Source organism: Cephus cinctus, unplaced genomic scaffold, assembly GCF_000341935.2.
Source record: "Cephus cinctus unplaced genomic scaffold, Ccin1 Ccin1_scaffold0215, whole genome shotgun sequence".
NCBI classification, from domain to species: domain Eukaryota; kingdom Metazoa; phylum Arthropoda; class Insecta; order Hymenoptera; family Cephidae; genus Cephus; species Cephus cinctus.
This window is the reverse complement of record NW_014332933.1, coordinates 1576978-1591686: the sequence shown is the minus strand read 5'-3', so window position 1 is coordinate 1591686 and position 14709 is coordinate 1576978. Positions and strand designations below refer to the sequence as shown.

Sequence of the window (14709 nt, the reverse complement as noted above, 5' to 3'; positions counted from 1 at the left end):
ATGAAAAAGCTCTTCCATTAAGGATTCCCCGTGAGTCGTTCGTTTTCGAAGAATAGGCGTGCCGAGCTGCGCTTGACTATAGGTTAAAACGATTAGACTCACGCGATCGTTTAAGAGAGCATCATCCTCTGTCTCGTGTCATTAAATTAATTACGTAAATATAATAGAAACTAACAATATTATTTACTGAAACCACTTGTTTATAGGTCTGACAAAGAAATATTTTAATTAAAAACCTCAACCCTCTGGCCGATGATTAATTTTTTTGTTCCGCGGTCGTCACGTAAATAATGTTAAAGGATGCCTATTTCATGCACGTCTCAACCAGGATGCACATTTTACCTAATTAAAAAAAAAAAATAGATTTTGTTTCCATCGATCAAACGTCCTATATGGGTGCAATTAGAAAAAGCTATGACGGATTTGAATGATAATAATAAGAAAAGCAGCCCTTTGGCATAAGATCACCGACCATAGCATTTTTGGAAATTCTTCGGATTTATCGAAGCGCGTAACAAACACACAAGGAATTCACTCGACTTAGATAACGAGTTAGGACAGCGAGGATAACAGAAGCGAAGGACAACCAGAAGATCAGTCAAAAAAGGAAACAAATGAAAAATAAAGAAACAAGTAGGAAACTGGTTCCAAAGAAACTGTTGAAATGCCATAAAACCATAGAAAATTACCTTTTCGTTACACTCCCCAGGTATATAATTTTTTTATCTCGAATATTCTCCCTAGATTTATTCAGATTCAGGGTTAACGATGGTGACGACAAGAGCTGCGAGAGTTCCCAAGCAAGTTATATCCACCATGCCGAGTATGGAAGGAACGTTAAATCAGGGCTAACTGTATTTGCCACTTCATCATCCCTTGGCACTACACGAAAGATTGGACGCCCTTACAGCACCCCCGAAGGAAAGTCATTAGAAACTTCCGATTTTCCAGATTTCCATTTTGTCAGTGAGTCAAATGGTTGGGGCTGTAAGATACGAACAAGTTCATTCGGTACAAACTGAATAAGGTGCCAGTGCAAGAGAGTTAAGTAACACCCATGCCAAGTCATTGGAAGGAAAAAAATTGAAAAAAGGCACGAAAAAAAAAAACTGCAAGGGTGGATTAAAAATTTTTTTGTTTAAAAAAAAGTCGAAAGGTCGTGACCCTGACCTCTCGGCCGTACCACAGTACAGTGTCTACTTAGCGACGTTTGATATTTCAGGGGGCCAAGTACTTGTGCCAACAGTGACTTCTCCGAACCCCGTAAACAAACATGACCGATGGGAATCTGCTGGGAATTAATGAAGAGGTTAATTGAAGCAGCTAACTACAGCAGCTACGTAGGTTCGCACGTATTGCGGATAAGCGTTACGTATTCCCATACTTTCCAACTGTATAATATTTCCATGCGTATCCTTCAGCCTGAAGTTAACGTATATAGGCACTTTACGCAATTCAATTACAACGCAGGGTACAGTGGCATGGATGCTATAACCCGTAACATATATAAGCTACGATATTTCACAAAGTGGCAGTACGCCTGACATATCGGCTACCGCGTCTGTATCGCGCAGCTGATGAATATGGGGAAAAGCGTAGCTAAAGGAAATATTAGCGCACTCGTTCTTCGCCAGAGGAAAAGCCGACTGCCGCCTGTGAATAATTGTCAGGGCGCGGCCATTATTAAAGAGTCATAAAATTGGAAAGATACACGCTCGAGCGTGACTATTCCGGTTCCGGTCCTTGTGTTTAACACGTACAAGATAACGTACACGTCCACCCCTCTTATTAATCTTTTCAAAAATTTGGTATTATAAAAATATATTTACCCGAGCATAATAATGCTTTGTCTCCATATACATTTCAGACTACAATATAATTTCTTTATTGATAATCCTGCAGATTCCCTACGCTGACAGAATGATACACATTCAGGCCTTTCCATGCTATACGTTATACACAAAGTTTGGACTCGTCCCTTTAAAACGCTAATTGCCCAGAACCTTGACGAATCATTATTCTTGTACGATACTTAGAAGTTACTAAAAAAAAAGTCCCATTTTTTTTTTTTCGAGACCAGCAACTATGGCAAAACGACTATGCGTGGCAATAATATGACGTAATAACTTCCAGATCTGAGAAATGACTTCATAAGGCCCTATGTCCGTAGTACTGGCAAATGTATTGCGTATCAGCCTTACAAGTATACACGTCAAAGCTACGGGAAGTATTGTAAGGCTCGTAACTCAGGGTAACTGTTTATTAACGAGCAGCAGTGAAATCCAGCAGCAATAGAATTCGCTGCTGGTGCTGTATATGGCACCAAAGTCGTCCGAACGATTGATCATGAGTAAAGCAAGTATTAAGCTGGATATAAAACGAAAAGAAAATAAATAATGAAACGACTGGATAAGTATAAAGGAACTACCAAGTAGAATTTCTAACCCCCTATGGACTGTAATAAAATTGTATTCCTTGTGAAAAATGCCAGGGGTGCCATTATAATACTTTGCACAGGCTACGTAGCTTGCAAACTGATATCTATTATACTGTAACGTAATAAAAATAATAATAATATTAATAACGAGGAGGAAAAGTTACAACATAATCGAGCCAATTTGAAACTGAGATTCAAAAACGATTATAAAGTTGATACAGGAGTTCCTATAGAGAATTAACCCATATGGGTACCTTAGGCATATAGGTATACAGCCATATGTATACATAGAGGTACGAAGGGACCAATTGGCTGTAGTTTGACACGGGGACAGGGGTAATATGTGGGGCGGTCGATATCACGGTAGCTATAGGATATAGTGACCCTATAGTGTCTTCCGTATGCTGCTCCGTATGCTTCGTAGACGCCGTAGTATACTAACACACCGTGCGTGCTCCTGGACGAACACACGTTATCAGCGTTATTACTCGCCACTCTCCCATCTACCCTATCAACGGCCAAACTCCATTAACTCATTCATTCACTTGCCATATGTATCTATATGTTTCATTATTACGTTGGCAATGCTAATACTCCAGGACACGCCAAACGATTTGCTGCTATAAAAATTCCGTCGATTTTTTTTATAAATATCTGTATATATATAGGTATATATTCTGCACGACACACCTACCTACCTGCTGCTTCCACGTATGCTTCCTGATTCCCTCGTAGCGTTTGCGTATTTGTATATGGAATTGGAGTGCAAGTCGGATGTGTTATCTCGAGGTACTTTGACGGGATAGAAATTAGTGAGTGCGCATGCGCGGGAGATATCCCGATAGGGTAACACGACGTGAAGTTGATTCGATTTATTTTCAAGTGATTTGAAAACACGTGGAAACTAGTGCCTCTTGTCGGCGGGAGATCAGGTGAAAATTCATGGACGAGAAACTGGACCGCTGTAAACCGTGAGACGTCGTTTTGGACGTTAATTAAGCGAACGACCTCGTGTTTTTGGAAACGTCGAAGAAGATTGAAACGAGGTATGAGGAAGGCTGCTTGGGCGAGACGTTCATTAATCTTCCGAAAAGATGCTCGGAAACTGCCAATGATTTGATGACGGTTTGACGTTAGACAAATAACAGTAAGCGTTGCGATAATTTTCCTCGAACCTTATTATTTTTTTCTTATTTTCCCTTAATCATCTGACAGGGCTCGAGAACGGACCTTGGAGCGGATCCACAGAGCTCAGAAAGTAGCTACCAACTATAAACCGATCCCTGGATTCCGTAATAACAAAGTTTTAAGTACTATCGGCATATAAATCTGGAAACGACCTTCTACGACCACCGGAATCCTCCTGTAACCTCCGAGCGCTAACCGTCCTCGGGAGAAGCCACAACCGAGCTGAAAACTTGGTGGGATCGGTTTTTATAACGATTCCACGAGTTAGCCTTAAATTTTATAGGGGGCCTCGTCATTGGTACTTTTACTGTCAGGCAATAATGCCAGCTTTACCTCTGCTATCGATTCACATTTCAATGCTTTAATTCAATTTTAATTTATCGAAGCCATCTACACGTGCTTCGGACCAGTATCCATAACTTCCATATATGCGTAGCTACCTAGCGGGCCAGACTGCCTTGATGTTTATTCAGACAATTATCCCATACGGTGGTATCAACTGTTTGACACACTGGACAGAGCTTTGTTACTGCGTCTGGCGTTTTCGGTGAATAATGCCGTTTCAATTAACCATCCACGTTATTCGATTAAAATTATACAACGTGACGGGCGTTCGAAATTATTACTGATCGAGAGAGAGGGAGAGAGAGAGAGGGTCCAGGGACTTTTGTATATCCTAACTCCAGCACCCACCTTTGAACTTGAATATCTGACAAAGTAGCTGTGAATCCGTACGCACGGAATGCTGTGTGTTATAATTGAAATTAATAATATAAGTTTTAACCCTTAGCTGGATCCTTTGTCTGTGATAACATAGCTGACGAGTGGGGTCGTTGAAGACCCCAAAGAAAATTTAGTTATAAAATCAACTGTTTTTAATATTTTGGCTTGAAATTTTTTTTTGTCACATCTTAATACATATTTTTTAAGATAAAACCTTCTGTAGATCGAGTTTTTTTTTCAAGATTTAAAAAATCCTTAAAAATTTTAAAGATCCTCAATGTACGAGAATCGCGATTGAAAAGTAGCTGGGTCAAATTGACCCCATGGATCCAGCCAAGGGTTAAGGTAGAATTTGTCCTTTGTGAAAGCAAAATTGTGCTTTGTGTCTACGTAACGACGCACCTTGTCGCAGGGGTGTTTCTTTTATACCGATAGTCAATTAGAGCCCTGACTGGTAGTTATTATCACACTGTTACAAGTACGCGACAATGCGTAGTCGTACCTTTTTATCGTCTCCTAACAAGCGCAAGTTCACGTTTTATTGTTTACCTTTGTCAATTTATATTCTATGAGAAGTTGTCGTTTTCGTAAATTTACGTCGAACGCTTCAATGTCCTAATTTGTGAGAATTTGTATCCGTTGCAGACGGTGGCCCGTTGTCTCGCTGTGGCTCTGATAAATTTCGAATCGATTACGTTTCGAAGACCTTCGGAGGCCGTGGTGAAATTAATATTTTCCCACTGTGGAGCGTATACAGCCATTCGTGATATCTTGGCGTCGCGCCAATGTAAACTTCCAGCCAGACGATAATTCCAGGTTAATTGAAGAGCTTAGAGCTCGGATTATGTTTGCCATAAGCGCGAACGTTGTGGCCTTCCCGTCGCTCTTAATTCTCGAAGACGCCAGGGAAGTTTCCGCTGCGAGACGCGACGTCAATCCAATATGGCCGTTTGAGACGCGGCTCCTCGTAGTTCCTGGGGAAACCGCCTCTCGAATTGGGCCACCCTGTGGATCACGGATCATTCTATCTCACTCTGTTCCATCGACAACCTCTTTAATCATCGGGGATGAATAAATTATGGAAATTGTGTATACATGAGGTGCGTATAATAAACAGACTCTCGCATCACATTATCCTAATCCTCTGTAGGCCTAACGCATGACGTTACTTATACCTGCGAGCAAACGAAACTTTGGGATAAACGTCATTGCCAGCTTAATTGTCTATCCTGCGAATCTCTTGTCCTTTAGCGATTCCTATTATCTCGCGGCATTACGTACACGGAGCTTTCTGTTTTACCGACCGTCCCTCGCTTTTCGTAGATTTGCACCATTTTTTTTTTTTCAACAAAAAAGACCCTTGTTAATGATCCTTCAGGACGATCGTACAATGTGCTAAGGCAGAAATCCCACTACGCAGATCTCGGCAAGGAACCTTAATGACTAAAGGGGATGCCGCCGAAATAAGGGTGTAAGCGAATTGCGCGAGAGGGACAAGGGACGTAGGTAGGGAAAGAAGCAAGTATAAAAGAAAGAGGACCGCGTCGGAAGTCAAATCGAGGAAGGAAAGATATTCCCGTTCAAGAAATTGGACTTTGCAGCTGAACGGCTGCGACTCAATTGTTCAACCGGATGACGGGGTTGGTGTATCAATTACGAAAGTTGAATATAAATTCGTGATTGCATCAGGTAGAACGTCAATTTTTTTTACGAGTACACGTAAACCCGAATTTTTTCATTTTTCCAAAATATCACGCCAAAAGAGGACGAAAGACAATATGAAAATAATCGATGAAGAATGTATGAAGAGGTAGGTGAAAATAAGCTACCACAGCAGCCTCCTACCAAAATTCTATTTATTTTTTCAAATAGATTTCTTAGCATCGCGCACTGGTACTCCTACGAGCGGTACTTGCATTATGCATCCAATTATTATCCACCCTTCGACACGAGAGAGAAGGATCCCTTCTCTGTCGCATGAAGAATTGAAGGCTACGACAATGAGCTCCCATTTTCCCTACCCCCACGCTACGACCTCCAGTCGGTTGGAAAATTTGTTTCAATTCTGTCGCCTCCCACCCAATTCCGTCTTTGCTTGTCCTAAAACCCTTCGTGACGTCACCCGTCACTCTTCATCCACCCACTGTCCCAGAGACACGAGTCTAGAATAATCCTCGTGCAAGCTCCGCCGATGCCTATCTTGAATATCGATCCTCCCTAAAGAAATACTTATTACGGCCAGCCTGAAATATAATTACGTAAAAAGCACCATTCATTTCCCTTAGCCCTTGTGCACGGTAGAAAGCTAGGGGGGGGGGAGTGTTGTCTCATTATTTTCATACCGTTATACTTTTTTGTTTTCCAAGTAATACGTATTTGTGTCTCTCGCCGAAGCAGACATAAACAGACTCGACGTTGTCCCCCTACGTACGTAAGAGCTGCGCGCGCATCCATCGGGCTACACGTGACGCGGTTTACATCGAAAGGAAGAAACATTTCTCTTGTCGGACATTTCCGTCACGGAAGGTGGCATTGGTTTCGCCAGAAGTGCGAAATTGCCGATATAAATAACCGTACGGAAAGTGGCAGCCCTCGACAAAGGTGTCCATTCTTCCTCGAGCAAGAGTCCTCCGGAATTCGTCTTAAGGTTAGTTCCCACCGCCCGTACAAAGGACGGAGACCAATAAACTCACCGAAAGGCGATATCCATTCAGGTTTCTATCTCTCGTGCAATCGATAGTGTATTATACCATAGGACATATCTATTTCGGATGTATCCGCACGATAGAGAAAAGCTAACAGCCCCTTGAAAACGAGACTTAACAATTATTTACGACCTTCCACATCGAAGTGACGTTTTAAAAGCTTATTGTAACATTAAATTTATATGACAAAGAACGAGCGCGTATTGCGCGCTATGCCACGTAATATCTTTACAAGTTCGTCGGACGACGCTATGGTTGAAAACGAACCTTGAGTCTCGTATGCTTGGTAGTATCTGAAATTTTCGGTGCTCGGACCAATTCTGTTTGGACGTTACGTGCGAATTAACGCTTTGGTTTTTACAGCCGATGGATTAGCAAATTTCGTAATGGAGCGTGCTTTCGAATTTCGTGCACGTCTGCCTCACGTATTCACGTTCGAATTACTATGCTCGGTACCCGAGCCTGAACTCTACTGTAGTAAACTGGCTATTTCGGCCGGTTTACTTAGCGTTAAACACGTGCACGTAGTGCTGCGCGAATACTGCATATATGGATACTTGTGTGCTGTATGGAGATTCACGTAATTTGGTACGTACCTACGCTAAAGTGAATATGAGGAACGTTAAGCACTCGCATGTCGAGAAGGAATTTTTCCCGATTTCCTCGGAGAATATAGTTACGTAAATTTCTTGTTGCTATCCGATAGTCCAGAGATCTTCGTCAGTCCTGTTATCATTTTCCATTATAAATTGGCGCAGATTCCGAACGATACTTCGAATTTCGATAAGCTTAATACTGGCTGGGATTGTGTACTGTTACTTTTTATAATTATTTTATCAACCAAGGATACCGGGCTGGACAGTAGTAAATAGACACGGTTATGCAAGACTGCAGGTTATTCTTATCGAATTGTAATACGATGCAATATTTTGACAAGTTGGTTCTACGATGGGAATCGAAGAAAATTAAATGGACGGAACCATCTTCGGGCGGTGCGAAAGACCCGAATAACTGTGTGTATTGAAATGACAGCCGGAAGTAGCCGTCAGTCTATTTTCACTTGGATGCTGGTCCTACTGGATTTTGTTACCGAGATATATCACTATCACGTGACTTTGACATTTTATACGATAGAAATTACAGCTAAAGTGCAAAAGGCTGAAAATTTTATTTTTTTCCTAAAAATATCGAATAACGAAATACACGAAATAATATTTACTAAAAGAGTGTAATTACGGAAATTAAAATTACTTAAAAATTTACATCTGATGAAAAATCACACTTTGGTAGAGACAGGGGTAAGAACTTTCGGTAGTCGTGTCTAGGCTTTATTTCACTCTTCGTTTTCCCCTTGTCTCTTTTTTCCTTAGTGGCTGGACCAAATGGCGTTATACGGATTTCCGAGAGGGATTTGATGGCCTTCGAAAAGAAAAAACAAAAGTGCAAAACGAAAAGACAAAAGAGAACGAGAAGAACCGTACGGACGTAAATATACAGATGCAGAAAAAATATCGACCTATTTCGAATGCACTGGTCCAGCCAGATACGCAGCAGCATTGCACCACGTACGCCATTATCGTGAGAAACGAATGGAAGGAAATGAATGAAAAAGGGATGAATAAAATTGTATCCCTTTACCCTCCCTCAGTTCACCCCCTCGAATTTTCTCTCCTCCATCGTCAATCCCTTTGTTCGGACAACCAACCAAGAGAGCCCAGAAATGCTTTCGGTATCGAGAATCGTAAAAACGTCCGCTTTACCAGACGCTACAGCAGCGCCACATATTTCGTGCCACGAAATATAATTTACCTAAATACTAATCGTCAAATTCGAGGCGCAAGAAATACTTCAAAAGAGCGCGACCCTAGAAGCGATACTTATTTGATCTTTCTTTTCCCTATTCTTTTTCTTATGAACTTTCAACAAAAGATCATAAGGATTCCCATTGTGAATACAACGTGCTACGAAAAGCCATTTCTAAGGAAAATACAATATACAATGCAAAAGTACCGGCAAATTCCCTTTTCGGCAAAGGTACATATATCCGAACCTTAAATCCAATGGTTAAACAGAATAGCGTTTCTGACGGCGACTCGGAATAGCGAAGGACCATCGAGATTAGAAGGTACGGGGTTCAGGTTAGGTAGATTCGACAGATGGGAAATCCTTCAAGAGTATCGAATCCCACTGAACCGTAAATAGCGTCAGATACACAGAATCACTCGTCCCACGAATATAGATCCCTTTTGACGTGAGACTGTCTAATAGAATTAAAGAGACATTTAAGAAGCTCTCGTCCTCGTGATACGAATTTTTTTCAAAGATAAATTTTTTTTTTTTATATATACAAAAATCGAATTTTATTCCATCCGTATGTACGTACCCACTCATTTCATATTCTTCTACTATTTTTCTTTATGCTTTTCTCGTATCGCCCCCCTCCTATTTCCAATCGACCCAATATTTTTTTCTACCGTTTTTACCTTTAGTTTACCTATTGCACTCACTCTGTATCAATCTCATCTCTGGTATGTTTCCACTTTCCATGTATCCTTCATAAAACTAGTCGGTCCCGTATCAAACTCCTAGTGCGCATATGCATTACCCGTCATATGCTGTACGCTATTCGCCTGCGCGAGTAAACTCCGTTACACTCGGGAACTCTGATAGAAGTGTATAGTTGGCCTAAGGGACGTAGGGGATGCCTACCGACGTACCTACCCAATCTCATTCGCCCACACGGTCTACAGGACAGACTCTGAGTATTCATGTGGCGAGGAGCTTGGATGATGAACAAGGATAGACAGTCGAGAGAATTTTCGTGTGAGTGCAGAAAGTCAAAGGAAAGTTTTCGAACATGACAAGATCAAGATTCATGTCACGTGCATGCACCGTGCATTTTATTAGACTTGACGGGGAATTTTTTCTTTCTTTTTTTCCATAGATTCAAGAACCCACGACTTTTGAACGCCATCTTGGATTTTACGGTAAGGCGCGGAGTGACGTCATTCGTTTTATATCTCGACGCCGATCCGTCTCTTCTGTTAAACTTTCAATGGGAAAACGTTAAGGGGCAAGGATATTCACGTTTGGCAAGTTAGCACTCAAACGGGGATGGATCATGGCGGCTAGGGAGAACGGAAATTACGGTAATATACGCCTCTGGCTAAATTTACAGCCGACAGCCTGCTCAGTTTGTTGCTTTTAAGGTCTCTGACCCTTGGTAGGCGAAGCCCTGTTATCAGAGCTTGTCCTTAACGTATATATAACTTATCTAGACATTCGATGCTCTAGGCGTGGACGAACTTTACCCTTCCTTACGATATAATGCGTTGAGGTGATAATGGATCGAAAATATTTGCACGTTCGGTACGAAAATTTTTTTTTTTTTTTTTTTTTTCATGAAATTTTACACACTCCAGTCTTTTCATTATTATTCCTTTCATTTGACTTTTTAACCATTTTTAACGAACCCCACTATTTTCGAACTACGCTAATTAGTCTATTTGCTGAAGCCATTCATTCGTTTGCGTCACTCGCACGATCAATCGTCTGCGAGTGGGTAAGGTAACGACCTTTTTACGACACTCGTGGGGAAATAGTGAAAATGGAAAAAAGTCCAAGTCACCAACGAAAGAGGTTTCGTGGGAAAGAACGAAATGCCGTTGCGCCAAAATTAGATTCTCTTATAGAAGCTTCTACGTAGCTATGTACGAAATTGATATGTGGATACAAGCGAGAAATACGTGACATTGATAAATATTCAAAAATAGAGATTCAAAATACATCAATTCTGAATATATTCATATAGGTATACCTATATTTTTTTTTTATTTGGATATCACTTATACTTTAATTTCCAGCTTTCTTTCGAACTCGAGGTAACAGAAATAACGTGATTCCTAGTAAGAGAAATTGGCCTTTTATATATAATTCTTACTCGCACAGCCTTTTATTTTGAATAAAATGAACTTGTACGAATACAACCGTCTTCGCAATGAAACTTCAAGCAGCAGGGAAAACAATTTTCCCGACAGGTTCCGTCGAAACAAGGCGAGGGTTCCATTAGCGTTGAAAGAAAAAAAATTCTTTAAAAAAATCGAAGGCGCGTATAAAGGAAAATAAAGTAAAAATATGAAGGGAGCTTCTTCATTGGTAAAATTATAAACAGGCTGCCCCAAATCAGTTTCCCTCCCAAGCAAAAGCACGGAGAACGCAATCGACCGTGTCGTACCGATACAAATAATTCTAAAAATATCCCATCCCAATTAAGTCTATAGAAAAGTCGTAGATTTCGCATTTACATTAACCCCGATACGTCCCCTAGTTTGTTATTCGGTTTATTAACATTCATTTATCGATCAATTTATGATGAGATCGTTTCAGCCAAGACTCGCTTGATTAATCTACAAGCCACTTCAATATATCTGTATTCCCCTTACAATTTCGTTAATACCCATTTCGAAATTCATAAGAAAATACCAACCGAGCAGATGAAAGTTAAAAAAAAAGCTCTCTATATCTATACCATTGGTACAGACAGTCTGACAAGTTATTCGACAAGGATCCCACCCGTAAATGCGTGTAATAATAACTGGCAAATTGCCAAACTGTCTTGAGCATCGTGTCCGCAGAGTTGTAACTTCCAACTGAAGTCTTCGGTAATCTAGAAATTGATTAATGGCGACACGTACTCTCGTTTCGATAGGCGGCAAGGAAAATGACGATAGTTAGCATTATGGGCACGTAGCGCGCTCCGGCGGAGAAATAAACTCCGCTATGAAATATTGTAAAAGTCACAGCCAAAGAATCCTCACTTTCCTTATTGCTACAACGACGCACTGTTACTGCAGGAAGGAAAATAAACATTCTCCGACTATGACTATTTAGTTTTTCAACCGTCAACCACTTGGAAACTCTATAAGCCTTGGAATCTAACGTTTAAATTTGCCGCGCCAATCGAAGCCAAAGATTCCACTGTGAATTCAAATCCACTGGCGGAGCTCTAACCGCCAGTATCGAAAGACCGTTTCGCTCGGGTGAGCCCGACGGGTACGGCGCGGTCGGGTTGTCTGCATAGCTGACACTATACCTGGCTCGCGTATATATACAGGATGATCACCAGAGACACAACAAGCTGGGAATAAGGTTGCTACGTTATGCACGCACAAAGAACACGTGACGCCATAATAACTAGGCCGTCGTAGCATTTGTGCTCTCTGGATATATCCCTGTAGAGCAAATTAATAAGCTCTCTTGTATTGACCGTGACGGGAGTTCCTTATATATTTATACGTATATACATTAGGTATACGTATATAATGTACACACGTAGCTGAGGTCCCCATTGGATCTGGTGTATAGCAACGAGTACGTGCACGTACATAAATATATCAATGGCTACCTGTCAAGTTTCCTGAAAGCAGGTAAGTTAACGTTAGGACACGGATGATCAATATGTGCACAATGTACTATACAACCTGCCTGTATATTCCCATATCTTCATTTCCATCAAAATTTTCCTTCATTTTTCCTACCCACTTCCTCCACGCTTCTACTCTTTTTGGCTCTGCGGTATCCATTAGCTTGCCGTATATTATGCATGAGCTATGGACAATCGTATTGATTCATATTTAACGACCTCTTTTTTTGTTTCACTGTAATACCGTCAGTTTCTCTTACACTACACAGTTATTCTCCCGAGACAATTATTAATATCGAAATTTATTAGATCCTTCGTTTTCTTCTATTCTTTCTATCCCATGGGATTCTCGTTACTTGCTTTGTATTACATGAATGGAATTCTTTTCTTTGCAAATAGCTTCCGCGCGACACGGTAGGACAGCTGCTCTATATTAAGGAATATATAATATGATTAAAAAATCACTATAGGACTACCGGGACAGAACACTGGGGTGTCTCTATAAAAATACAGTTAAAGGAGTATCTACTCTTTGTAACGTTAACCCAAATGCATACATTCATCTCTAAAAGTAAATTCTACCCACAAAGTCGTTCTACGTGTATATTTCTATTTCGAGAGAAGTGTTCTAAAAATAGAAAAAGGAAGTGTGCTCCAAGTTCGAGGACCTAACCCCTAATCGATACCGATGACAAAATTGACAATCGACCGTTACAATGTTACTTGTTTCTCTTAAGACAGCTCTTACAGTCTCTTGAAAAATTCTATTAGTTTGCCCAGCCGATTCCAATCTACCGTGAAGTAATCGACGACGGATAACGACTCTCGTAATCAATTCCACAAAATAGTGAAGTCTCCTCGCGGAAAGTCCCAAGTAGATACGCGGACACTTCCGGTTCAGTATCGATCCGTTTTAACTATTCACCGCCTACGAGTCGATATATCACGTATCACACTATACCATATCATACTATACTATACAGTATCTGTCGCGTAACGTGAACTTCAGCAAAGCATTGTATTTCGACACGGTTTCCGGTTAACCCGTGACGATTTTAATGAAAAAAAAAATAAACATACTAGAAAAATGTATTATGAAAAATTTATCTCGATAATCGATTCAATTTGTTTCGCCACGATCACTCGAACTACCATGGAGACAAAATGCTAAGGTCAGCTGATTAGATCCGATCGACGTCACGGGATAATAAAATAAATGCGATTTCGTATAATGAGACGAATTTAGGCTCCAGTCGTTTTAACGATCTTAATGAGAGAATTGTGAGAGGAGGATAAGCAATGGAGGGGTAGCCGATTGAGAGTGCGGTGGTCGGATGATTTTACAGGTAATAGGCGAGGGTCCAACAGTGAGTAGCGCGGTTGCCTTCCCTTTAGCTTGCCGTGAGACAAATCACCTTAATAGGAAATTCGATAGGATCGGCGGTAAAGGCCATTACCGAATTTTCATGAAGGCGTCGTACCACCCCCTTGTACCAACGTCATCCACGTATCTTCCGTTGTTACGTAACCCATCGCTATTGGTAATATGAAGTTAGGCAACAGGATGAAAAAAAAAAATTATCAATATTTAACCAAAGACTGATGACGTGACGTTTCGAAAAATATTCAAAGACGTCGACTTGTAAATTGCGACCGGCAGGAAAGACGAAGCTAAATCTTAAGCCCCGTCGTAAGTGTACCGTAATAAAGTCCGCAAGCGGGTTAGACGTTAACCTCGTGTCTGGATTGCCGTTTGCTCGCACGTGATTAGTCGAATAAAACGTTCGTATCTGCCGGACGGATCGATCGTCGAAATATTAAAAGCTTGACAACGTTATATCCATTTTCATAGGAATTTTTAGTCTGACTGACGGCTGTAAAATAAAAATTCAGGAAACGTCCTGACGTAACCCAAGAGAATCACGAAGGCGATCGCTCTTCCGTAATGGATCAAGCGGACACGTCGTATTCGAACCTTGTTCGACGCTATGGAGGATGAAATTCGTTTCAGCGAATCTTACGAAAATCTTGTCTGTTCGATGTGCGACGATCGATCTCAACCTTACGCGCTGGTAACGCCGTTACACTCTTCCTCGTTTGAACGGCTGAAACGACCAACGGAGTCATTTTTTGCACGGTTCTTTCGTAAATGGATTCAAAGGATTATCGGGCATTCGAATGGACACGCTCCGTTTGCGATGATGCGAAGGGTTGGACGTCGTGTAGACCGGGGA

General features: G+C 41.0%; 1 protein-coding gene and 1 long non-coding RNA gene across 7 annotated transcripts in view; one reads left to right on the top strand and one right to left on the bottom strand.

Moving 5' to 3' along the window:
- LOC107265259 (1-phosphatidylinositol 4,5-bisphosphate phosphodiesterase epsilon-1) overlaps window positions 1-14709 on the bottom strand; it is a 59251-nt gene that overhangs the window by 24821 nt on the left and 19721 nt on the right. The gene's annotated exons all lie outside the window — the stretch shown is intronic.
- Window positions 1-14709, top strand: part of LOC107265260 — a 35102-nt gene that overhangs the window by 966 nt on the left and 19427 nt on the right. The window contains exon 1 of one of the 3 annotated variants that reach the window (XR_003058987.1): window positions 4903-5448. The exons of 1 other annotated variant lie outside the window; for it this stretch is intronic. This is a non-coding gene — a long non-coding RNA (uncharacterized LOC107265260). Of the gene's footprint in view, window positions 1-4902; window positions 5449-6841; window positions 6996-14709 lie in introns of those variants that run through there. One more of the 3 variants, XR_003058986.1, reaches the window with a different exon arrangement.